General features: G+C 40.1%; 1 protein-coding gene across 4 annotated transcripts in view; it reads left to right on the top strand.

Annotated features, from left to right (window-relative positions):
* Positions 1–24558, top strand: part of LOC139712646 (homeobox protein Meis1-like) — a 176290-nt gene that overhangs the window by 54359 nt on the left and 97373 nt on the right. The window lies entirely within an intron of this gene.

Here is a 24558-nt window from a genome sequence, read left to right as displayed (position 1 = left end):
ATGGGACTCTGTGTTTACATGCAACTCCCAATACCAATATTGACTGTATCATTGCCCAGAATGGCAGGGGCTGGATCATAAGTATTTGTGTTTGCCAGCTATTTACAGCCTGCCTTGCCGATTACAGGAGGCTTCTATCTCTCACCCCCCACCCCTACCCCACCCCACCCCACCCTCTTACCCTCTTCTAAAAGAGGAAAGAACATGAAGAACAAGAGTGACTCCTGGTTTTGGCAGCTTTGTTGTTCACCCATGGTTGGCTCACTGCACTTGGTTCCCAGGATGAGCAGGCCGGGCACTGTCAGCCCAAAGTTCGTTTGAGGACACATCCACACCTGTTGTGTTTCTCGGGAGCTGCGCCTTGTTTTCCTTTCTCATCGAGTGGAGAGAAAGACAAAGAGATTGGATGAGAATGTGAGATAGAGATAGAGAGAGAGGGAGAGAGAGCAGACAGAGGGAGAGAAGAAAAAAACCACAGGGTTTGAAAAAACTTGCGAGGGAAAGAGAATGTCAAGTGCAAACCGTCATCTGCTGAAGTGGCTTTGCATGCAAACTTGTTCTTGGCAAAACTACTACCCCCCTAAAAAGTTAAACTGCCCCTGTGAAGAGTGTGATTCAATAGTAGACAGCAGGCACTTAACTTGGCCACTTACCCTTTGTACAGCAATGACTCCCATCAGATCTGTCTTTTGCACGCTGCTGTGTGTTCCCCTTACCAAGCCAGTGTGGTCCTAGTCCCAACACCCAATACCCCCTCCATTCCCCCCACCCCCAATCACACCCCCTACCCTCCTATGAGTTTGCTCGGCTGGACTGGACCATTTAATGGGTCAACCAATTGCCAGAGATGCATACAAAATTGTAAATCCCCACTGTTGTCTGGGTTCTTTTGTGTAACATTATCTGGTTTAAAATCTAATGCCGGTCTTTTATTTCACAAAAAAATCAATCTTTTCACTGAAGTCAGGGAATAGTTGTTTAGTGAGGATAAAATTGTATTAGTAATGGTAACCACGATCCTCAGCAATGATTTGTATAGAACAGTGAAAGAGGAAATGGCATAAGGCATATGGCATAAGTGGAAGTAGTAGTAGTAGTAGAAGTAGTAGTAGTAGTAATAGTAGTAGTAGTAGTAGTAGTAGTAGTAGTAGTAGTAGTAGTAGTAGTAGTAGTAGTAGTAGTATTCATCTTGAACATCGAAAGCGAACTGTAGTGATCCATCATGCTGTAAAACTTTTAGTTGGTCAAGAGCTCTGAAAGTTGGTAAAGTTGACTGCGTCCTCAGGGTAAGCCCCAAGAATGAAGTGCTCCGTTTTGTTCAAAGTGTATCCAACCTTCAAACAGGATAAGCAGATATAAAATGGATGATGGGGAAAGGGATTCTCTGGGTGAACTCATTTTGTTAGATTATTATCACCCTAAATTCCAGGGCAAGAACAGGAGCCTTGGCCTTATTCTGAGGACAAACCTTGGCTAGACCCTCGGGGCTGGCAATTAGGGAGTTGGGGGGGGGGGGGGAGGGGGGAGGCTTAGAGGTGATGGTGTTGGTGCACTAAAACAGGTCAGAGTAGATGGAGATGGAGGAAGGGAGAAGAATGAATATATGATTGAGTATGGGAGATAGATAGATAGATAGATAGATAGATAGATAGATGGATAAGAGATATATAAATAGATAGGTAGGTATACAGATAGATATATAGATAGAAAGATTTGTAGATAGGGAGAAAGGTAGGTAGATAGGTAACTAGATAGATAGATAGGTATAGCCTTTTAGATGGATGGATAGGCTGGTAGATAGATAGATAGATAGATAGATAGATAGATAGATAGATAGATAGATAGATGGTGATGAGGATGGTGCACTGAACAAGTAAGAGGAGATGGAGGGAGGAAAAGGAATTAAAAGAAGAATTGGAGATATATAGAGAGATAGATAGTTGGATAGATAGGAAGATAGATGGAGAAAGAGAAGAATGATGAAAGAAGAGCTTGAAGTGTTCACAGGAACTCTGTGTGACATAGATCCTTTCAGGACATGGTTCTATTGACTTTTCGGAAGTCCACCCAGAGGAGGTTTGAATCCCAAGTCCACAGATACTAGAGCAAATCTTCTGTTCTGTTGATCCATCTAGAACAGGATTTAGATGTGATTATCATTCATTTGCAAGACAAGGCATAACTTCACAATCTCATGTTTCTTTGCTTGCTTTTGTTGTCGTGTCACTCTGTTTGTTTCTAATACTGCTGCTGCTCCTGTGTGGAGGTAGATGGTTTTCCAACATGTAAACACACATTCTCTCGACTACAACAAACTGATTTTGAATGATACAACAGCATGAAAAACATGAGTTCTTGAAGGGGAAAACTCACCTTGCTGTAGGGGAAAATGCATTTCTCCCATCACTTTTGTTTATATGCCACCGGCAGAGCAAAGAGCTATTGCATCTTGATAGCGAAGAAGGGGAACATGCGGAAACTAAATTCCTTCCTGAAAATGTAGAGAAAATCAGAAGTCAAAGATGGGAAAATAATTGTCGCCTCTACCGTTTGGACTAACTCCGCTTGTCCTCCCGTGACCTCACTCTTTGAGGGGAGCACACCCGAAGTCAAAGCCGACTGCGCTAAAGTCTTTGTTCCAACGAGGTTGCTTCATTGCCACTAACCTGTTGGCCCGTATTTGATTCACATTGCCGCAGCGGCGATGACTTTACAGTAACAGTCAGCTGTCTCCAGAGTGCAGCGTTCCCTCCCTCTCTCTCCAGGCCTCCCTCGTTCTTGAATCAATTTAAACAGAAGACAAACTTGTGTCGCCTCCAGTAACATTACTATTCTTTGGGGACCATGGCTTCTCTCTCTCTCTCCCTCTCTGAGTCTCCCCCTCACTTGATTTGTTCTCCATCTCGTTCTTAAAACATTAACGCATCTCGAAAAGTGGGTATGCCCCCACAGTGGGCATAGGCGAGCTCTGCGAGATGCGTATCTGGTGACCCCTGGAATTAAACGGGCGCCCAAATCTGATATTACTCGGCCAGGAAACTAGCATTTGGAGTTGATATTACTGACAAATCCCGTACATAACGCGAAACATGTGGATTTGTTGGTTTTTTGCATCACCGCCACTGAGGTCTGGGGGCCCCCCTCTGGATTATCGCCCAGCCCTGGCAAGAGCCTTGGGGTTGGGTGTTTTTTTTTTTCGCAGGCCAGTATACGCCCCTGTGCTGCAGGGGACCAAGGCACAAGGGGCTGGGGTTTCATTTGCTCAGCCCTCTACTGTCTGGGTTCGTTGACCCTGCAAGGTCACTGCCCAGGATAGTAGCTTGACCTTACCCAGCATTGTTTATAGCACTAGGCCCTGGTGAGTTAGGAGAGGTAGGACAGACTGTGGCTGCTCTTTTTCTCAGGGTTTAAGATTCCACGTCACCAACACCTCCCCCTGGTGCTACCTTACCTGCCGACTGACTAGGCCTGCCTGAGAAGAGATTGGAACCAGCTCAGTGCTGGTATATATATACAGACAGTACTAGTATATACACTAACTGGAGCCAACATGTTTATTATGCGTGCGTATGCTTGTATTTGTGTAGCTGTCTCTCAGTTTGTGTTTTGTTGGATGGGGTTGTTTGATTCAAGGCAGTAGGAATACACATGTCTGTTTGGGCTGGAAGGATGATGGTATGGTATGGTAGGGTGACAGACAGGCTATAGCTGTGACAAGGTGATATCTGAATAACGAGCCATCAGACACTCTTCTTCTTCTTGGCTATCCGGCATGCCTTGTGAGTTACGTGTGTGGTGAAAGACAACTCATGTGACTCTCTGAGATGATAATATGATCATCGAGGCAGCAGACATACACAAGGCATAATATCTTGTGACTAATGTGTAATGTGACTAGTGACTAACGACTAATGACTAATGACTAATGACAAATGACTTAAAGATTCGTAATTGATCTGTGATCATCATCTTTCCAGAACATTAAAAACATTTATTTGGTCATTTTGTAGAGCCAAACTTTCCTCTCTTTCTGTCTTTTTGTTGTTGTTGTTGTTGTTGTTGTTGTTGTTGTTGTTGTTGTTGTTGTTGTTGTTGTTGTTGTTGTTGTTGTTGTTGTTGTTGCTTTTGTTTTTCTTCATTAAGGGACCACCTTGGAAGTGAAGTGGATTGACAACTTTTTACTCGTAAAGCAGCAGCAAGTCTAGGCCCATGTCCTTAGTTTCTGTGTGTGCCGACACAAGTTCATGTTATGTTTGCAAGCAAATATCCTTGCAAGAGCGTATTCATGATGTAAGGGGGTGAATCTTATCCAACTTTCTGCAAATCATAACTCATGGCACAGATATCCGACTGATGATCTCTACAAACTCCAGTTTGTCACACAGAGATATATGATTCATTATGGTTCAGAGTTGGCTGCACTGTGCCTACCCTGGTCACTGACCAATTGCATCGACCGTTTACATTGGTAACTTGTTTCCCCCCTGTGAATGATAGAAAGGTCAGGGCCTGTTGTATGCCAAGGACACGGTCCATTGTAGAGGTGATGAATGGCCATTACATTTTCACTGACTGGGTGAAATGGAAAAGCCCCCCTTTCATCGCGTTAGGGAAACTGATGCAGGTGAAAATTGAAGCCCCATAATGACAAGAACAGCAAGAATAAAAGATATATGAATTTAATTTTGTCTTTGAAGAATGTTTCCGCATTGTCAAATATTTGTGTTAATACATTTTGACATAATGTGCAGAGAAATGAGTTTTCACCCTTCCCTACACTGTGAATTTGATATTTGATTGATTGCCCCATGCATTGCCCCTCTTGTTATAAAGGGTTATTTGTACTTTAGATATCATATTGATGTAGTTTTTATAACACTTCTAGACATTGCAATGAGCAACAGGAAAAAAAAAATTATAATATTGTTATGTTTGATTAGATGATCTACTGATCTCTTTCATTTACTTTTGAAGAATACTCCTCTTGTTTAGCTGTTCTGTCTGCCACTGCAAATGTAGGTATTTTTTGTTTTTGTTTTGTTTTTTTTTCTTTTTTCTGTGAATTTTCATTAGAGGATAGAGGGATGTGATGAAACATAAGTAGGAAAAGGAGAAGAAACAGGAGAAAAGGAGAAGGAAAGGGAAGAAGACCTAAAAAATAAAGAAAATTAAAAGTGGTGGTGGTAGGAGTTGTGTTTGAGATTCCCTGACAGGTATTAACTCTGATTTTATTCTTCAGATACCAACCGTGACTGAAGTGAACGACTTAAAAATGTTGGTGCAAGATGAGTTTCAAATTCTTCATTTTATTTTTTTTAACCAATTTTTCCTTTTTTTTACAGTGGGGAAAAACCTCAAAGAATATAGTGCCAACAATCAGAATTGTAAGAAGTAAATCAAGCTAAGTTTATGTATTGTTCATATAATGCTGGAATGGACATTGAGATTGTGACGGAAAGTAGCATACACATGTCATTGGTTCACATTAGTTTGCAAGGACGCTGCCAATAATACTATGATACACAATACACAAGCATGTATGACTTGCATTTTGCCTTAGGTTGTGAAACTAGGCCTACGCCTGCCCTCAAATGGTCAGCACTGTGCGTGATACATTTTGCCATGTCATATCATTAGATTAGTGTGGAAAGTACTGTATGGTGATTATTTGATAAATAGTGATATAATTTGCACTGTGATGAGTGTGTGAACCGCAGACAAAAAAATCTCGAAAATTTTTATCCCGTCATTCATAATGCTTATGATTGAACAACACACAAATGCAAGGACAGGGTCACCATTTTGGTAGATTTTGGGCATGCACAGTTTGGTCAACAAGTTATCATGATCAGCATTTAGCAGAATATTTCTGACCATCTATACAGTTGCAAAAATTTAGTTATTTATATTGCAATCGTTATCCCGCTATTTTTTCTGTGTGAATGTGACTCCCGAATACAGGCTGTCAGAAGGGCAGTTTATGGACTGGACTTGATTGCTCATTTGTTGCAGGTTGAACTGCTCTTCTTCACCCCCCCCCCCCCTCCCATCTTCCCCTCCCCTCCCCTTTCTCTCTATTCCTTTCAATTTCATGGAATTATGGAATATAAGTGCTCATTATAGTGAAGTGGAAATTAAGCGGGTTCTGGGCGCATTAGCCATCCTAAGTGATCAGTGTGTATTTAGCAGTTGGGGTTTTTCCTTGATTAATTGGACATTGAGGCTGTGCACACTTTTTTTTTCAGTGTTTGAGATTTTTTTTTCTATGTGTGTAGGGATTTTGTTGTTGTTATTGTTGTAGGGGATTGGGGATGGATTATCTCTGCATGTAACCCAACAATAACGTTAATTTTGAAGATTACTGTCATGAGCTGTATGTGATGTAGATAATAGCGGTTGATCTCATTTCAGGAAATTGTGTAGGTTGGAGGGAAGATAACTGGGGTTTAAGAAGATTGAGTTGAATTCTACATAATGATGATCATAGAATGTCCTGATTGGAAAAGACCAAAGCTTAAAGTAAAGGATACTCATTTTCCTTATTTTGAGATGGCAGTTAAGTATTGCATACCAATCCATGCATTTGTTTGAAGAGTTGAATATACTCATAAAACAGTCTAGATTAGAAACAGGTGTCAAAGGAGAACATTGGGTTGCAGCAAAGGTAATTATGGGATTATTGAATATACAATCAGTGAAACAATAGCTAATTAAAGAGACATTGCACAATTCAGACATACTCCTAATGAGTTGTTGTTGGATTTTTTTTTCCTCTGATGGTTTTGATGCTGTTGATATTATCTATTTTTCCTTATGCAATGACTCCTCCCCCCCCCCAACCCAGCCCATGCCAGTGTGCAAATATATCAGAAATCAAAACTTGTGACAACAATTACAGAAGTCCCCTCCCGTCATACCACTCTCCTGCTGTTCACTGCCAGTAATGAACATGCTCAGGGAGTCACTGGCTGGCAACTGATTAACGCTCAAGGATAGTTAAACTGCTGGGCCGCTCACGAGCCTGAGCCGTTCGTGCGGGAACGTGTGGCCCATATTCTATGTGCGCCATTGTTGGCAGGCGCCGAGTGCGTGTGAAGTCTCGCTCCATGCCACGACAATAGCGGCAGGGCTTAAGTAGTGGGGGTGGCCACAACTGGCTGGCGTTATTCATTCGTGGTCGGCGTTGCGAGTAATTTGCTAAATCATTGTGCTAAATGCTTTTCAAATCACGTCGCAATCGGACGGGAATTATCAATTTCAGTAATGAAATTCCTCCCAGCTCTTTTAGTTTTCCTTCAGATTTGTCTGTTTTTCAGGCAAGTTCACATGGGCAAATTCATGGAGCTCAAGTAACTGCAGTTGGAGGGTCTCCCACTGCATATTACTTCCTCAGATGTATAACCTACTCTTCTCTATACGAGAGAAAAAAAAAGATTAATAAATGAAATGAATGAGAGTGCAGTATAGAGCAGAAAGACAATTCTTTAGAGGATGTACTTAATCATCGGGTGGTCATATATATGCGGGGAGGTAACCAAAATAAGACTGTCCGATTGTCTCTTAATCTCGATTGGAGGGAACGAACCTGTGGCTTGGAGGGAAAGTGCATTTTATTGTGGTAAGGCGCGGCCTGAGTCATCACCCTCATCTGCAGCGGAAGATGAAAACTAGGCCAAGAAAATAAATCCCTTTTCTTCCAGGAGATCATGATTTTTTTCTCTCTCTTATTTTTTTTGTGTGGAGAAAATTCAGTCAGCAGAATTAATGTTATCATCGCTGCTGCCATATTACCTGTGTATCATTCCAAGAACCGAAACATTCTGCTCCTGTGGAATGTTATATATAGTTCAAAGGTTTACAGATGTAAAAGGAAAAAGAGAGAAAAAAAAACAGGCTTATTTGCCTTGGCTGTTATGTGTGTATGTTCATACTTTTCAATATTCTGAGAAATTACCTTGTTTTGGTATAGTGCCAGGCAGAGTATGGGCATTCAATTGTATTCAGCCAGGTAACAGCAGCCGCGTTGCTTTTCTGCAGAACGTTGTGAATGTGATGACAAATGTAAATAGCAACTCTGATTTAATGCCAGTGATACTTAGAGCAGCTTTTACCACCACCACCACCACTACTACTACCACTTCTACCACTGCCAGTTATGGTGCCATTATTACCACCGCAGAGCATCAAACCTCACTATAACAAAGACCAAAAAACCATGACAATTACCTTGTTTCATCAGGTTTTTCACTCTGTCAGGATACCAAAACAAAAAAATACAAAGCGTTAGAGGCTGCAAAATCTCCTTGTTCTTGGAAGGGTTTGTTATATTAACCCTTTTATGATGAGGTTCCACTGTACCCAAACTTTGATTAATGCATTGGCCTGTTCAGTGTTCCTAGCTACTAAATAGCTTGTGCTCTTATTCCACTCGTCTTTATGCCAGTAACAAAAACACAACCCAAGCCCAAAATATGGGATGATACAATATTGTGCACAATGTATCAAATCAACAAGAAACTCTTTTCAGGGTCCTCATTGAAAACTGTATCAGATTTTTTACGTAAACGTTTGTTTTGAGTTTACTCAAATTTTCCTCTGATCCATGGCCATAGCTGAAATGCATCATGAATGCCCCCCTTGGGGTGCATTGTAGTCCTTGACCTAGTACACATTCACCTGTTTGCAAAGCACCAGACTATGGCAAGGTTGTATGCATACATACCCCAGGTATCCCCTGCTTCCAGTTGGAAAGGTTTTTCATATGGAGGCATGAATGTACATGATTACCTACATGATTCTGAAGTATGGTATGTCATCCTATGAAGGCATGCAAAGCTGGCTGTAAAGCCTCAAGGGGGAAAAAAATCACCCCCCCCCCCCACCCCAAGAAATGAATGAACTGAAAGTCCCTTCACCAAAGGTGGAGGCAGCACCGGGAGTAATTTTGTGGAACGTTTTGCTTGTTACCCACGTCTCACTGGACACGACCAGTGACTCGTGCGCTCATACATCCACATGCAAACACACAACAAACACACACACACTGTGCTGCCCCGCTTTCATTCTCCCTGCCCTCAAACACCCACACGTGGGTGTGATGTTCTGTATGCTAGCTGTGTTTATAAAAGGCATTATTTACCATTAAATTGCAGATGAAACAAAAACTCAGCTTTAGTGCTTCAAAATAGATCTAAAATGTGAGTTAGGGATAGAAACAACCAATGTGACAAATGTTAATCAGTATAATCAATGTTAAGTATTGTATAATATACAAAATGTAAACAGTAGTTATAATAAAATTGTTTCTATAATAAAACCTCTACAGTTATGGTTTTACTGAGAAAAATGGTGATATCTCCTTACATTTGAGATTTTATTGCAAAATTGTTATATGGTATGATGTTTTGTGATATAACTGACCTACACATATGCATCAAATGTGATAACTAGAAAATTTTTAAAATCACTGATCCCAATGGTAAACAGTACATTTAAGGGAAAATGCTTCTCCTCTACCTTATGCTATACCTCCCCCCTCCCACCCCCTCTTTTGCGCCGTTCTTTTTCCTTACCTCGCCCCTGCCACAGCACATTGCTGGCCACACTTGGCTGTAAAAACATTTGTTACCTTCTTGCTCTCTCTCTCCTTGTCTTTTCCATGCATTGACTTGCTCACAATTAAGTTAGCATCAAGTGATGACTGGCGGAGTAAGAACGGATTGTTAACACGTGGAAGAAAGAGATGGCTGAACGAGAGGGGAAAGAGAGGAGAATGTACGAAGGAGAGACAGAGGAGGAGGAGATTGGATGATGGGGGGAAAAAGGAAGAGGAAGAAGTAAGAAGACTTATGCCGTGCAGTAGCAACATCACGGGGGCTGTCTTCGGACTTCTTGCGCGGATCTTTGCGCGCTTTCTGGCGCTTGTTCTCTTCCTCTGCCATATTTCCTGACAAATTTGGAGGGAAAGGGAACCCCGTAATTTCATAGAGAGTGGGCGCGCTCACTGCTGCAACCACATCAGCCGGCTGCAAATTGCATTAAAATTCACTTAGCTTGAATTGTGTGGACTCAGTCAGTGTACTAATGGCAGGGATTTTTGATTGATTGCCCGCGTAAAAAGGGTGGGAGCTTTTTCCCCTTGTTATATTCCCCCCATCCTCCATATCACCTCCTCCCTTTTCCTCGCACTCCTCAATTCTCTTTCACTGTCTATTACTCTCGCTTTTTTATTCATCATTCATGTTTCTCCCCTTCATCCGTCTGTCCATCATTGCATTTTATCATCTTTTTTTTGGAGAGAGAGAGAGTTGTGGCCCTTGTTCGCGATGCAAGCCAGGGCTTATTCAGGCGTGATCAATGAGCAATTTTCTCTCCCTTATTCCACCAAATTCACTCTGCCACTTCTATGGAGACGAAAATTTACAATGCTGCAGCTCGCGTGAATGGGGGAGGGGGAGAGAGATGGGCAGTTTTTCGTTCATCGAGGGACGGAGGGGGCGCAGGGGAGGAGAGAAGAAAAAAAAAAAGGCGGGCAAGTCCGATTACGGCACACCATTGTGACGGCCACTCTTCTCTTTGTCAACTTACTGGTCTTGACACACTGTGTACGCTGACCAATAATATGCCAGCATATGCATATAGACACATACAAGTTGTTCTCCTTTTGTTCCGTAATCTGAGATGTTGCAAGGGGGGGGGGGGGGAGAAGAAAAGAAGAAAAGATGCATTGATTTCAGACGAGAATTCCACGAGCTGGCGTCGAGAAGTCAAAATGATTCGTGGGTTATTAAAATCTCATAAGCACCCCTGAAGCTCTTTAAATGCCCACGTATCAACAAAATTAGATTGCGTGGCCCCCGTAAAGATGATACGATTCGTGGCGGTCGGCGAGAGGGGTATTCAGTTTACGTTTGCCTATGTGCATAGAAAGTGATATGGTGGGACATTCACAGAGTTGTTCTCTTTGCATATTTGCGCAAATGATACAGAGGAAACGTTGCATCGCTTCATTTATTGTTCGTAAAGACGAATACACTGAATCAGTACTGCCATTCATGGAATCAGTTTTGCAATGCATGATCATAACAGCCGATGGTAAACAATATCTGAATGCAGTCATTTTTTTAAAGTTATTTTCATTTTAGCTTGGTCATAGTCGGAAGTCAAAAGAAGGCAGAATTGTGGATAATATACTATTACTATGACACCGTAGATCTGATTTATAAGACATAGAATCCGTATTTATGGTAATGATAAATTGTAATGATAATGTGTCTTGAAAGTGCAATTTTTTAATGATATTTGGTTCTCTTTTATACATCGATATGTCTGTTTTCTGGTTTATTACCATAGTAAGTGATTGAGTTAATAATATAGGATGGAAATGCTGTGTTGTGACCATACATACAAAATAAATGCTTGTTCGGCAAACATTTCAGAACACCTCAATCATGGCAATGTGTGTCAAGACAGTAATCTGCAACAGCATCATACACAGTGATAATCTGGTAGACTTTATTTCTGCAGTCAGTAGAATTATATAATTGCCCCAGTCATTAGACAGCTGTTGCTTTTCCCATTAATAATGTATGATTCAAGGAAATAAAGATACTATCATTTTCATAATCATTTGTGTCATCATCATCGTCAATATTATCATCATCATCAATGTCGTCATTATCATCATCAATATTATCATCATCATCAATATCGTCATTATCATCATCAATATTATCATCATTACCATGTGAGTAGTGATTGTAGTGATGATACGATGGTCATAATATTGCTGACAATAATGGGTCCGAGCTTTTTACATTCGGTATTGAAGATCTTTTCATGCAGAACAGTTTGTTTTGTTGGGGATATACATATCTGCATCTCTTTGATCATCAGCAAACCGGAGGATTTGTGGTTGTTGTTATTATATCGCAGCATCAGACTCGCTGCCACGGGTTTTGGATATGTTCTTGTGTGAGTGAAGAAAGGTTCGTCTGTTAGATGCTGAAAAGATAAGATGTTGGATGGATGCTGGGTATCCTCAATAAAGCTCATCTTTGCAACACGATCCATATGTGTGTAGTGCCGGCAGTTTACCTATACGACGACACTCGAGAGAGATTCGTAACTTTTTGCGAGGGAGAAGGGGGGAAAAAGTCCCAACTCTCCGTTTCTCCGTCGAATATTGCAACCATGTGGTGTGTTGGCAACCTGTTGGGAGATAGATTGATGATGGCCGTATCCGCTTAAAACCCCCTCAAGCATGCGAAGCAATTGGTTTTCTTCAACATACTTGTGGTGGAGTTAAATGATGACGGCTCCTTCTCCATGGTGCTTGTATTCTCTCCTTCTCTTCCCCTCTCTCTTCTTCTTCTCTTAGCACAAACTCGCTTAACTTTAACCCGTTGAGGACGAGTCCCGGGTATACTCGCGCAAGTGTCTATGGGAAATGCGTGTTGTCCGTCCTCAACAGGTTGATAAACTTTGACCTTATGTATTCCATGTATGGTTTATATCACAAATACAGGTATATTTACTTTCCATGCTCTTTTTTCATATAATGTATTACCTGAAATGTTAACATGCATGAAAAATTTTGTGAATTTTGTGGGGAGTGAAGATTCACACACGTAAAATGCATGGGATAGTTTTTATCTGCAATGGTAATTTGCGAAAGTTTCATGCCATGAAAAGTCCGTCGGCTCCAATTCGCGAAGTTTCAGGCCACGAATGTTTCTGGTTTTACAGTAGTTTGAAGGTCCATGGAGAGTGAATCACTAGTGTCCATCCTTTGTAAGATGCTGACGGGAATCACAAGGATAGACAAGATATGATTACGGAGATGTACTTCCGAGGTTGAGAGAAGAAAGATGCCCCATTCCTCAAAACTACTGCGTAGTACGAAAAGATGCATCACCGGTTTGCAGGTGGCACATCTTGACGATGAGAGGGAGAGAGGAGAACAAGTGTTACCAACTTTTGTCATCAGCTTTGGCAACCCATTTAAAGGGAGGCAGTCCTGAGAATTTTCACTGTATGATAATTAAGAAGAGTAAAAAATATAACCTTTCACCAATTTATACACGTGGAAAGCAAACACTGTCTCTGTACGCGATTTTTAAAAAATAATTCCTGCAAGCGATCGTGTAAGAGCCTGCAAAAAGATGCAACGTCATTGATGCCCAACTCACTAAGTTGACAGCCGTGCCTCAGAAAACCAATTTAAGTGTTCAAAATGATCATATCTGATTTTGTCATAAAATGTGACAATATGTGGTTTTATTATTTCAAACAAAATATTTCAAGCTTATTTATATATATATAATTGATATAAAAATAAATAGTAAACATGAATTTATAAATAACTAGGGAGCATACGCACGACGAGCAGAACACGGCTAGGAAGAGTTGTGCCTCGGTGACGTCTGATTCTCCGCTACGACTTGCTCATTAGCATATTCACCATGCAGATTCACACTTTTTCAATCAAAATTTACGAGCTTATTTGATGATTTGAAAGTTTGTTTTTGGTGAAAGTAGTTCATTGGAGGTACCAACAACAACATATTTTTTTGAAATTTGTGAGGACTGCCTCACTTTAAGACTACATGACGTTAACCCCTGGTGTGCTTTGAGTGGCGATTGGCACAGGAAATGTCATAGTGTTGTACACACTGTCAAGAGTCCCTGGTACAGAAAGGGATAAGTACATGTAGCATTTTGAGATGGTGGTGGTCCCTAAAGACTTATCTGGTGAGATAGAGGAGCTCAGAGGCAAGGGGAAAGAAGGCAAAGAGATGAAATTCAGTTATCATGGATGGAGGGATGATGGTCTGTTACTGTAGTGCCAAAGATGAGATCAGGGATCAGGGAAACTATAAAAATTTAGGCCTATAACTTATGAATGGATTGCCTGATTTTCCTCAAATTTCACCGATGTGTTCTTCTGATATTGCTGCATTCCCTCACTCCACTTGTGTATTTTGGTTTTATTCTCCTCTAAAGTAATCAAAATCTGTTGAGCTGAAAACGATGCAAATGAAATTTGTCATTGTGCATTGTTTTGCTGAATGCATGGGGATTGCAAGAAGCGATGATGTTATCATCTTACCGCCCTCCCTTTGGTTTGTACACAGAGATTATCATGTGCTTTTTTTAATGTCATTTGTTAAGCAACTGCAATCTCTTTCCCCTAAAGTCTATTTTTGCAGGGTTATTACAAGACTGCAATGATTTGATGCCTTGACGCATAGACTATGTCTTTATTCTTGTATTTATTTCATGTCAAATGAAAAAGAAAATCTATAGAAGAATTGTGTACTTTTCAATGGGAGATTTTCTAAGGAGATAACAATATATCCCTTGCCAATTTTAGTGTGTGGATGCAACTAACATTACTGATTTATGCAAAACTTGTAGATATTTAAATATTCCAATCTAGAATTGTAGAATATGAATTTATGTGGATTCTCCTTCAATGTAGAATTCCAACAGAAATTGTCACAAATGTGAGTTTTCACCTTTAAAAAGAAAAGAGATCGAAAGACAAAAATTATGATCATGATGAAGATGTACCCAATTGACGAGAGAGAGAGAGAGGGATGCTCAAAATCTTGGAAAGATGAACGGATAGTGAAGAAGAAACCTTATCTGGTCTGTCCATCTTCCTGTGAAGCGAGATCAAAACTGCTCTCTTAGCGAGCTTTTTTCGTCGATGCGTCTCGAGAGTACCGTGTCCGAGAGAATTTGTGATTCAAACCACGGGTGGCTAATTACGAGGGAACCCATCATGAAGAGGATCCGGGTTGATAAGAAGATGGGAGAAGGTTTTCATCTATCAAACAGAAAAAAAACCCAACAACAGCAACATAAAAAGAGAAAAGAAAAAGAGGAAAGATGTATCAAGATGAAGCAGATGATTTCGGCCGTAGGTTCACGCCCGCAAGAAGAAACATTCACAGCGTCCCTTCCAAGAAGGCAAATCTTGTGTCAAAAGAATAAAGAGGGCATGTTTTGGAAAAGGAAGCTGAGTTACTTTCAAAGATGGAGCACACAGGAGGAAGGAACATTCAATGCCTAATTCATTTAGAATACACATCCTTTTTTCAAAACCATCCAGATGTTCACAAAAATGTTTTTACCTTTCTTTGATTTTTGTTTTACATTTATTGTTCCATATTCCACATTTCATGAAATTTACAGTTCATTTGATGTCAAGAGAGAAATACAACACAAAATAGTCAATTCCAGATGGTAACAAAAAATACAGTATATACCGGTAAGCAAATTTTATAATGTGTAATATGAGAAAAGTAGGCCTACTAAAAAGCAGAAGCTTGTATGAATCATTGGCTCCAAGTAATGATAAAGAGTTTACTACAATTGATTGATGATGGAGTGCACAAAAAACAGAATGTTGATAATGTAATAGAGTTATGTAATGCAAAAAAAAATGTCCTCGGTTAAACCTAAGTTAACAAAGCTTAGTAACAATTTGGTCGAAAGAAAAATGTTCTATGAACACATTTAGCCTTTTTCGTACAAAGGTTTGTTTAGTAATAAGTGCCTGTGAGGCAACTCTGTGACGTTTGCTGTAAATGTGGAATCATTATTGCATTCAGTGGCGTTGCATTCTGACGTGAATAGGAAGGATAAGTTCTGTATGTACGAGGGGCTAAGTTTGTCTGCAACAGCACATTTTCTCCATGCTTTGAGGAAAGATATCAAAATGACATTAAAGAAAAAAACATATATCTTAATGGGTGAGAATGGGACACTGTCCTTGATTGAATGAAAAATGTCACTTTAACCATTTCAGGTAGAATTTCACTGTAACCATTCCATAAAGAGATGGAGGGAGACAAAAAAAAACCGATGAAATCAAATCAAGAAAGCTGATGGGGTGTGCGGCAGCGCCAAAAAGTAGATTGATGCGTGAGAAAAGCGAAAACAAAGAAGCTTCCAGCCACCCAAGCTGACAAAATCACACGCTCGAATGAGCTGTCATATTCAGGAAATGCAGCGAGGAAATCACAAGTTTAAACCTGGAAAGCCAGAATTCGTTTTGACCTGAATTCTGTAGTGCAACGGAGGAGGGGAGAGAGAGAGAACGAGAGAGCGAGAGATAGATAGATACAGACTGTTGGAGGGAGAGGGAGAGAGAGAAGAAGTAGGAGCAAGTTTGACATGTGCCAAAATACTTTTGACTCTGAGTAGCAATATTGCCATAGATTTTTTTTTTCTCCTCCTCAGTCAGAATGTGATGAAACCATGTTACAGTATCAAACTGCATAATGCAGTCGGGAATATGAGAAAAACGTTCACTTATCAATTTTTATCTCTTTAGTTGAAAAACACAACAACACAACAGCAAGCAGTTTAAAGGTCTGTTTACCTTTGGGAGCAGTGATTTTAAAAAAATGTTCAAGATATCACATTTGATGCATATGTGTAGGTCTGTTGTATCACAAAACATCCTACCATATTTTCCTAATAAAGCATAAAATATAAGGAGATATCAGTATTTTTTCTCAATAAACCATAACTGTAAACGATTTAGTCTGGAAACATTTTTATTATAACCATTGTTCACATTTTGTGTATTTACTAATACTTAACATTGATTATACCGATTCAAATTGTTACAGTGGTTGTTTCTATCCCTAACTCACATTTTAGAAGTATTTTAAAGCACTAATGCTGGGTTTTTGTTTCATCTGCAAATGGTAAATTATGCCCGTAAGACAAATTAAAATGATGGAGGAAAAGTGTATAAATGTGACATGTGATTTCTTCATTTTCAGTTCCTTGTCAATCTTCTTCTATTAAAAGTAGACAAATATGTTCAAAGGGATTTTTTTTTTCAAAGATGGCACTTTTGGCAGAAATGTGTGGCACAATTTCTATGGCAGTCTAGACAAGATGGATGATGTTCAGTTTTCATTTGATATTGCTGCATTAGTCAAGCGACAACAAAATGTTGCATTCTGTTGTATGTATGATCATTATGCCATCTGCTCCGTCTATATGGGCACAGTTTAGATATTTTTTATTGTATTCTTGATTAGGGGATTTTTGTCTTCCCTCCCCCACCCCCACCCCTTTTCTCTTTTCTTTAAAAAAAATATAATGCGTGCTTGTGGCAATGAGGTCAGCTTCTAACCCCCTCACCCCCCCCCCCCCCAAAAAAAAAAAAAAAAGTGAAAGAAATATGAGCCACACATTGCGTGACTGGAGCCTACTCACCGAAGGTCATGGTAAAAATATCTTCCTCCCCCTGCAATGCTGCCCAGGTAGCCATGAAAACAAAAAAGAGAGCACAAAACGGGTGTATGATACAGACCCATTAAATGAGTTCATCGTCGCTTTGAAATAGAAACTTCCGATGCCCGGTTAACTCTCGATTGCTTCTTTTGCGCTCTTTATTTCTTCCTGATTGTCCTGCGAGCAACTTCCCCTTCAAAATGCCTCCTTCCTGCACCAGGCTCTCAAAACAGTTTCTCGTTCCTGAAGGCAGGTCTTTACTAGCCCCTGCCCTGTACTAAAATGTATCTCACTGTGAACATGTATATTTTGTTTTCATATTTTTTTTTCCACAGGGCTACCATGGCCTAAGCCCCCTTGGCGTGGTGGTATGACTTTAAAGGCATAATTTACCATTTGCAGATGAAACAAAAACCACACATTAGTGCTTTAGAATAGTTCTAAAAAGTGAAATAGGGATAGAAACAATGAATGTAAAATTTTGAATCAGCATAATCAATGTTAAGTATTGTTAAATACACAAAATGTGAACAGTAGTTACAATAGAAATGTTTCCAGACAACCGTCTACAGTTATGGTTTAGTGAGGAAAATAGTGATATCTCCATATATTTTAGGCTTTATTGCAAAAATTTTGTGTGGTAGGATGTTTTGCGATACAACAGACCTACACATAAGCATCAAATGAGATATCTTGAATATTTTTAAAATCACTGCTCCCAAAGGTAAACAAGACCTTTAATAGTACAGAGAGTCACAGAATGGTACCAATTTCTCATGACTAGCAGTTGGCAGAATGTTCTTGTCCAGATGAGGAGAGAAGTGTCCACAATCTGTAATCCCTCAATAAGTGTTCCTTGACAGTTTACAGAAGTAAATTCATTGCCTGTCAGCTAACTTGAGACTTCATAAGTGTCCTGCCACTGGTCAATCAGAACTTTTGAGTGTCCAACCTGGATGATATATGAAAATGAAATGACAGAGGTAAATATTCACTGAACATACCTGTCCTTCATAGTTGGTTACGGTTTCATCGTAGATTTCACATGATGTGTTTTGATGCTCATCCTTATCTTCAAGAATATACAAAGGATATAGACAGGAATAATTGCATTGTGAAAAGGGGCTTAGTTTCTTTTATGTATAGTCATTAGACTTGTCTGTGTAAAAAGTGATGTTCCAATCTTCTTTTTTTTTTGGTGTTGTTGTTTCTTCCTTCTTTTTGAGGTTCATGTTTGATGTGATTGTTGTATTTTAATGATGATACAAGAAGTACTGGTAAAGAAAAAAAAATACAGGGGTCACACGAGTGTAAAAGTCAGCGTGGCAATCCACTAAGTCACTTGAGTGGTTTAATTTGAGCCAATTGAGCTGAATAATTTGTTTGGATGACTTTCTGACTAATACTTTGTTACATAATCATATATCTTTTTTTTTTATTTGTATTTGGGGCAACGCTTTGCCCCTGGAGTAGCGTGAGGCGAATGTTCACTGGATTGGAGGGGGATGGCGGTAATTGAATCGTCACTGATTTTCCCCTACACTCCTTTCCTGTTGCTCTCATTCTGGGAATGACCAGTAATTAGATAATCCTCGAGAGCCCCATGAGTGGGGGTTGTGTGGTCAAGTCAAGAGATGTGAAGTTACTTTCACTTTAATTTAGTTTTTCTTTTTTTTTCTGAAATTGGCATTCCGGGCTGGGCGGGTGGATGTTACATGTTAGGACGGAGTTTAGATCGGAAAGCATTACTCCAGAAGCATGTGTCACAAACAAAGGATAAAATAATGTTAGATCTATGACTTGTGACAAAAAGAAAGATTAGCTTGAGTGTCTTTATGAATGCAGAGAATTATGAGCAATTAATACTTGAAGGCTAAAATTTGTGTTCATTTCATGCCTTTTGTTTTGTGAAAGTTCATTTCTGTGCTCAAAATGGTGCTTGGAGCAACAGATGGAACTGCATCTTATTTGTTTTATTAGTACAAGTGCACACCAGGTGTATAGATCAATCAATTTCAGATATTGCTTTTTTTAATGAGCATGAAACTCCCTCAGTATTTTGCTAAGAAAAGAATAATGACTGAAAAAAAAAAAGTGCGAAAAAATACAAATATTTGATTTGTGTCACCATTGTGATCTATATTTCTACTGTAGTATGAAAACAAAAATGTTTCTGCCAGATATACATCAGTACCCCCTCCCATCTCCTGCTGGGGGGTAAATCTACGTTTGCCCAGTGCCCCTCCTGGTCCTGGTCCCTGTGCCCTCTCAATAGAATGTCCATCCTATGCCATTGGCTATCCTTCTTGCTCCCCCCCCCCCCACCATCCTGGTTAATGCTCCTGATGGTGATGACACCGCACGTACATAATAGTTTTATGCGTATTCCTGTTGCCCGCAGTCATCACTATTTTCCCAGAGCAGTGCAGAGGAAATGTCAAATAGGAGAGCGTGTGTCATCTAATCTGTTGGCCTTGACCAAATTGGCCCAGGGACCAAGGTGATCACAGTCATGTTCCTATAGCTCCTCTTTTTAGTTCCAGTAGCTGATCCAGGTTGGAGGGAGGGGGTGGGGTGTGTATCTCCTTGAAATGACCCATAATTCCATTGTCTCTCTGGCTCTCCCCCCCTCTCTAGCTATTCATCTATTTCTGTTACTCTCATCCTCGCTCACCACCTCCTCCCCCCCCCCCCCACCACCCCAGCTCCATCCCAATTGTTTTTTCATCGATTGAGCGTAATTATTGAAAGAATACCTGGCAATATAGCTATAGATGAGATAATCATGTACTCGATAATGGGTAGTAGACTGCACCTGGGTACAAATTGGTGTGTATGTGTGTGTGTGTTGTGAGTGTGTTCGTTTGCATTTGAGAAGGCCTTCAAATGTGGCCAGCAGCGGAAATACATGCAGTTAACTACGCAGCTACAAACACCACCTATGACCTTCCTAACACGCGAAATATGTTCCACAGATTAATTGAAACGGGTCTGTGTATACATGTTGGAGTTAGGGCTTTCACGTATTAATAAGCCAGTTTCTGAGTGTATCAAAGATGATTACATAATCTACCATCTCAATAACCATGATTTTTTATGGGTCTCCGCCTAGATAAATAAGCGGAAGAAAAAAACCCAGCATCAACAAAAGACCCTACTGTCTGAACTGGTTCCTTTTTGTAGAATATTTTGATCAATGACAGCGATGAGAAAATTATGGCAGTGCTGCAATTAAGTAACAGCAATGTCAACAACAAAAACAAAATGATGATAAAGATAATTGTAGATATGATTATTAGAATAATAATGATGAAAGGATAACAATAGCAATCATAGTGATAAAAAGGAGATAAAAAAATGAAGAAGTAGAAGGTGACATCAAAGGTGAAGTTAATGATGCTTGTATGCGTGTTTTTTTTTTTTTACACTAGGACAAATGGATGTAGAAGGAGTAGGTGAATGTAACGTACATCCTACTTTCCACGCATGGAGTCTTAAGACGCTGCGTGGACACTCAGAACAGGCATGTTGTGCCCGTATCATCCTGTCCATCAGTCAGTCACCCCCTTTTTACAACATTTTAACGCACACTCCTGGCTTATTACCCATGCACCCTCACGAGACGCTTGCAACCTTGTCAGATGAACAAATGGCCGTGTACAGTAAAGAGTATCGCTCATTAGTCTCATCGATTAGTCTTGTCTGGGGCTCGTGATGAAATTTCTACAGGCGGCAGCAGCGGCCTAGTTCTGCGCCAAACAAAGCATTAAAAGATATTAAAACAATGAGAGAAGAGAGAGAGAGAGAGAGAGAGGTCTGCTCCAGTGATTAATGTCTTTTCACTTTAGTTCCTGTTCACGATGTATTGATGGGTACTATACAAATAGACAATGTTTAGAGTACACCACACACACACACACACATTCACATACACAAATACAAACAGGGGTATACTGCCGTTTTAATGCCATATGACTTAACTCCACATCACCACACACACACTCTGTTTATATCTTCGACATGAGCCAGTCTGAGTGTATACTTTCCCCTCCTCCTCAAGCCTGAGCATAGCAGATCATGTTTTGAATCTCCGTGAACTATCCCACTCTACTCTTCTTCGAATGCCTTTTTCACTCTTCTCACAATAAATCACCAAACATAAGTACTACATCAATTACATTGATCTACTCTCTCCAAGATATATGTTGGGGTGACCTTTTTTCTTCTTCTTCTGACTCCAACTCCCCCTCCCCCTCCCCCTCCCATCCTTTCAAAGTTTCAGTATCTGTCTCAACATTCACTCACCTGTAGTAACCTATGCATTTAGACAATCCTGGATGCCTCCTTGATAGAAACTGTTAAAGACCTCAACCTCCACCACACAAACAGGTCCTATATGTCTGTATAATCATTTCCACATTTATCATTGGGTAAGAACCAGAAGAGAAAATATTAGTTTGGGCATTGTTCTCTTTTTCGAATTAAGCATAAGTCAGCTTTCCAAAACTGAATTTCGGTTGAACATTTCATTAGTAGTTGTAGGAGGATTAATGACCCTTTTCTTACCTGACAAGATCCAGAGTGCCCGAATGTGCTATGAAGTCATGATATCTCCTCACAATATTTTGTCATCACTGTCATGCCAAGTTTGTGGTATGATTGCTGTCTTGTTTAGCATCCACTTTTGAATGTACCACAAAAAAAGCACTACTCTTTTCAAGAATTGATTAAGTGCATTATCATTTTCTTTCTGTTAAAGTATCCATTCTTACCTCCCTTCTCTTCAACCATGAGGTTACCATATTTCTTCCAATTTGTCATACTGCTCCTCTCCTTTGGATCAAGATTGATTCTCGGGTAATAAATCCCATCCCATGTTAATCCCCTCTAAGACCGATAATTCTTTCTTTTTCTCGTACATTTTTGTCTTACTGTCCTTTTTTTCTGCTTCCCCTCTGCCCTTCCCTCTCCCTCTCTCTCTCTTTCTCTTCCCTGTTGATTGGTGTATATCTCTGTCTGTTCATCTCTCTCTCTCTTCCTCTATCTCTCTTTATCTCTTCTCTGTTAGCTGAACTATATCTCTGTATATCTTTCTCTCTCTCTATTTCTATCTCTCTCTTCCTTGTTGACTGGTGTATATCTCTGTCTGTTCATCTTTCTCTCTCTTTCTCCATCTCTATTTCCATCTCTCTCTTCCTGTAATATCTCTGTCTGTTCTTGTTTTCTCTCTCTTCCTCCATCTTTTTCTATCTCTTCCCTATATGTCTGTCTGTCTATATATATATATATATATCTCCCTCTGTCCATCTCTCTCTATTTCTATCTCTTTTCCTGTTAGCTGGTCTATATCTCTGTCCGTTCATGTTTTCTCTCTCTTCCTCCATCTCTTTCTATCTCTTCCCTATATCTCTGTCTGTCTATGTATCTCTCCCTCTGTCCATCTCTCTCTATTTCTATCTGTCTTCCTGTTAACTGGTCTATATCTCTGTCTGTTCATGTTTTCTCTCTCTTCCTCCATCTCTTTCTATCTCTTCCCTATATCTCTGTCTCTCTATATCTCTCCCTCTGTCCATCTCTCTCTATTTCTATCTCTCTTCCTGTTAGCTGGTCTATATCTCTATCTGTCTGTCTCTCCCTCTCTTTCTCTCCTTTCCCCATGTTATCTCACCCTTTCTGCTTGCCTTGGTTCCGCTCATGATTGATAGCTCCTTGTCTTCTGCTAATGACTCCGTGGCATCTAATGGAGTATTACTGCAGCCACTTTTTAAGATAGGCATCCCCCCTTCCTCGTCAGACCAGACGAGGGCATCCTTTCCTTTTCCTCCCCGTCTTATTTACTATGCATAAATCAGCCATTCTGGTAGTCGTTACCAGTAAATCTACACATTTTACTACCTAATTTACTTCAATTTTTGATGAGTCTCCTTCTGTTTACCACTCGTATCACGTCATTTCCGCATAAAGTGAGTGAATTATTCAGTGACCGATTCACACTACATTCTGCCCTGGATATCTATATATATTTTTTCTCTCTCACCTCCCTCTCCCTCTCATGGCACACATTTTAATGCGAGTTCTCCCCTTCTCGACTGGTACATGCTGATGTATTCATTCAGGAATAAATGATTGCAGATCGTACATTTTTCATTGAATCGGCCAGAACAATGCGCATGCAGATTTGAATGGAGACGAGAAATGAAAGTGCATTTATTCCGAACCCGTCCGGTGCAGCTAGCATGCGTGCGGGCTGCAATTTCAGAGCACGGGTGTCGGTGACGTGAATTTCTCTTGTTGTTAAGAACAGGTAGAGGAGGAGGGTTGGGGGGGGGGGACGTTCTTTCCATTTTCTTGGTGACAGCGCCCTCACCATTATAGGATCAGATTGTCATAGCAACAATACCTGATGCCTAATCTCAACTCCAGAACCTCTTACAATTGCTCACCAGAAAATTTCCATCTTATGCCAGCTTGTCTACCGAATGTCATGTGTATATAGGGGGCACTGCATACAATGTACCAGGATACCGTGTGATAAACTTTAAGCATGAAGACTGGATGGGCAAAAGGAAATTATAGCAATTTTGAGAATCTCTTGTTTTTATTGTTTTGTTGAGCTAAACAAGCAAACTTATAAACATTTCTAGATGAAATGTGTTTAGAGTTTGAAGCCTCGTGATATGTCATGAAAATGATGTGGATGATTCAAGTGTGATGACCCCATGAGCTATCATGTAGGGCTTCAAGAATTAACAGTTGGTCAAGAACTCATCCTGTTCCCCATGATATTAGTTCATAACAAATTCTTTATAATTTGAGTGGCATTTGTATTGTTAGTGCATCTTCTGTTTTTTCACCCATAAAAGAGTACAGAAATGTGGCTCAAACAAGTCATTACAGTGATGACTTGTTAACCTGAGTGTCTAGTTCCATTCGCTGTACATTGCCATACACAGAGTATTCTCACATTTGCAACAATTAAGTAGAGGGGGATAGGGATTGTCACATCAGCGACACGATAGTGTTTATAGTGATAAATTTTACATACACCATACATTTTATGTGACCTTGCACGACTGATTGCATACCCACGTTCTCCACACAAAGCGCCACGCCATGCGAAGTCTTGCCTATTAGCAATAAGAACTCTTTGGTTGCAATCAAAATTATTGCATAATTGTACCACACTTTTAGCAATGCTGATTGTTCATAACACAGTTCTCATTTGTAACCCTGGTAGTGCCACAAGGGTAATCTTTTTTTTTCTGATGTTTTGACCTACTCTTGCATATTTTTGCC

The sequence above is a fragment of the Diadema antillarum genome, unplaced genomic scaffold, assembly GCF_040938485.1.
Source record: "Diadema antillarum isolate AM-2024a unplaced genomic scaffold, OU_Dant_1.0 seq00001834_RagTag, whole genome shotgun sequence".
NCBI classification, from domain to species: Eukaryota; Metazoa; Echinodermata; class Echinoidea; order Diadematoida; family Diadematidae; genus Diadema; species Diadema antillarum.
The sequence above is the reverse complement of the archived record's forward strand: the minus strand, read 5'-3'. Positions and strand labels throughout refer to the sequence as shown.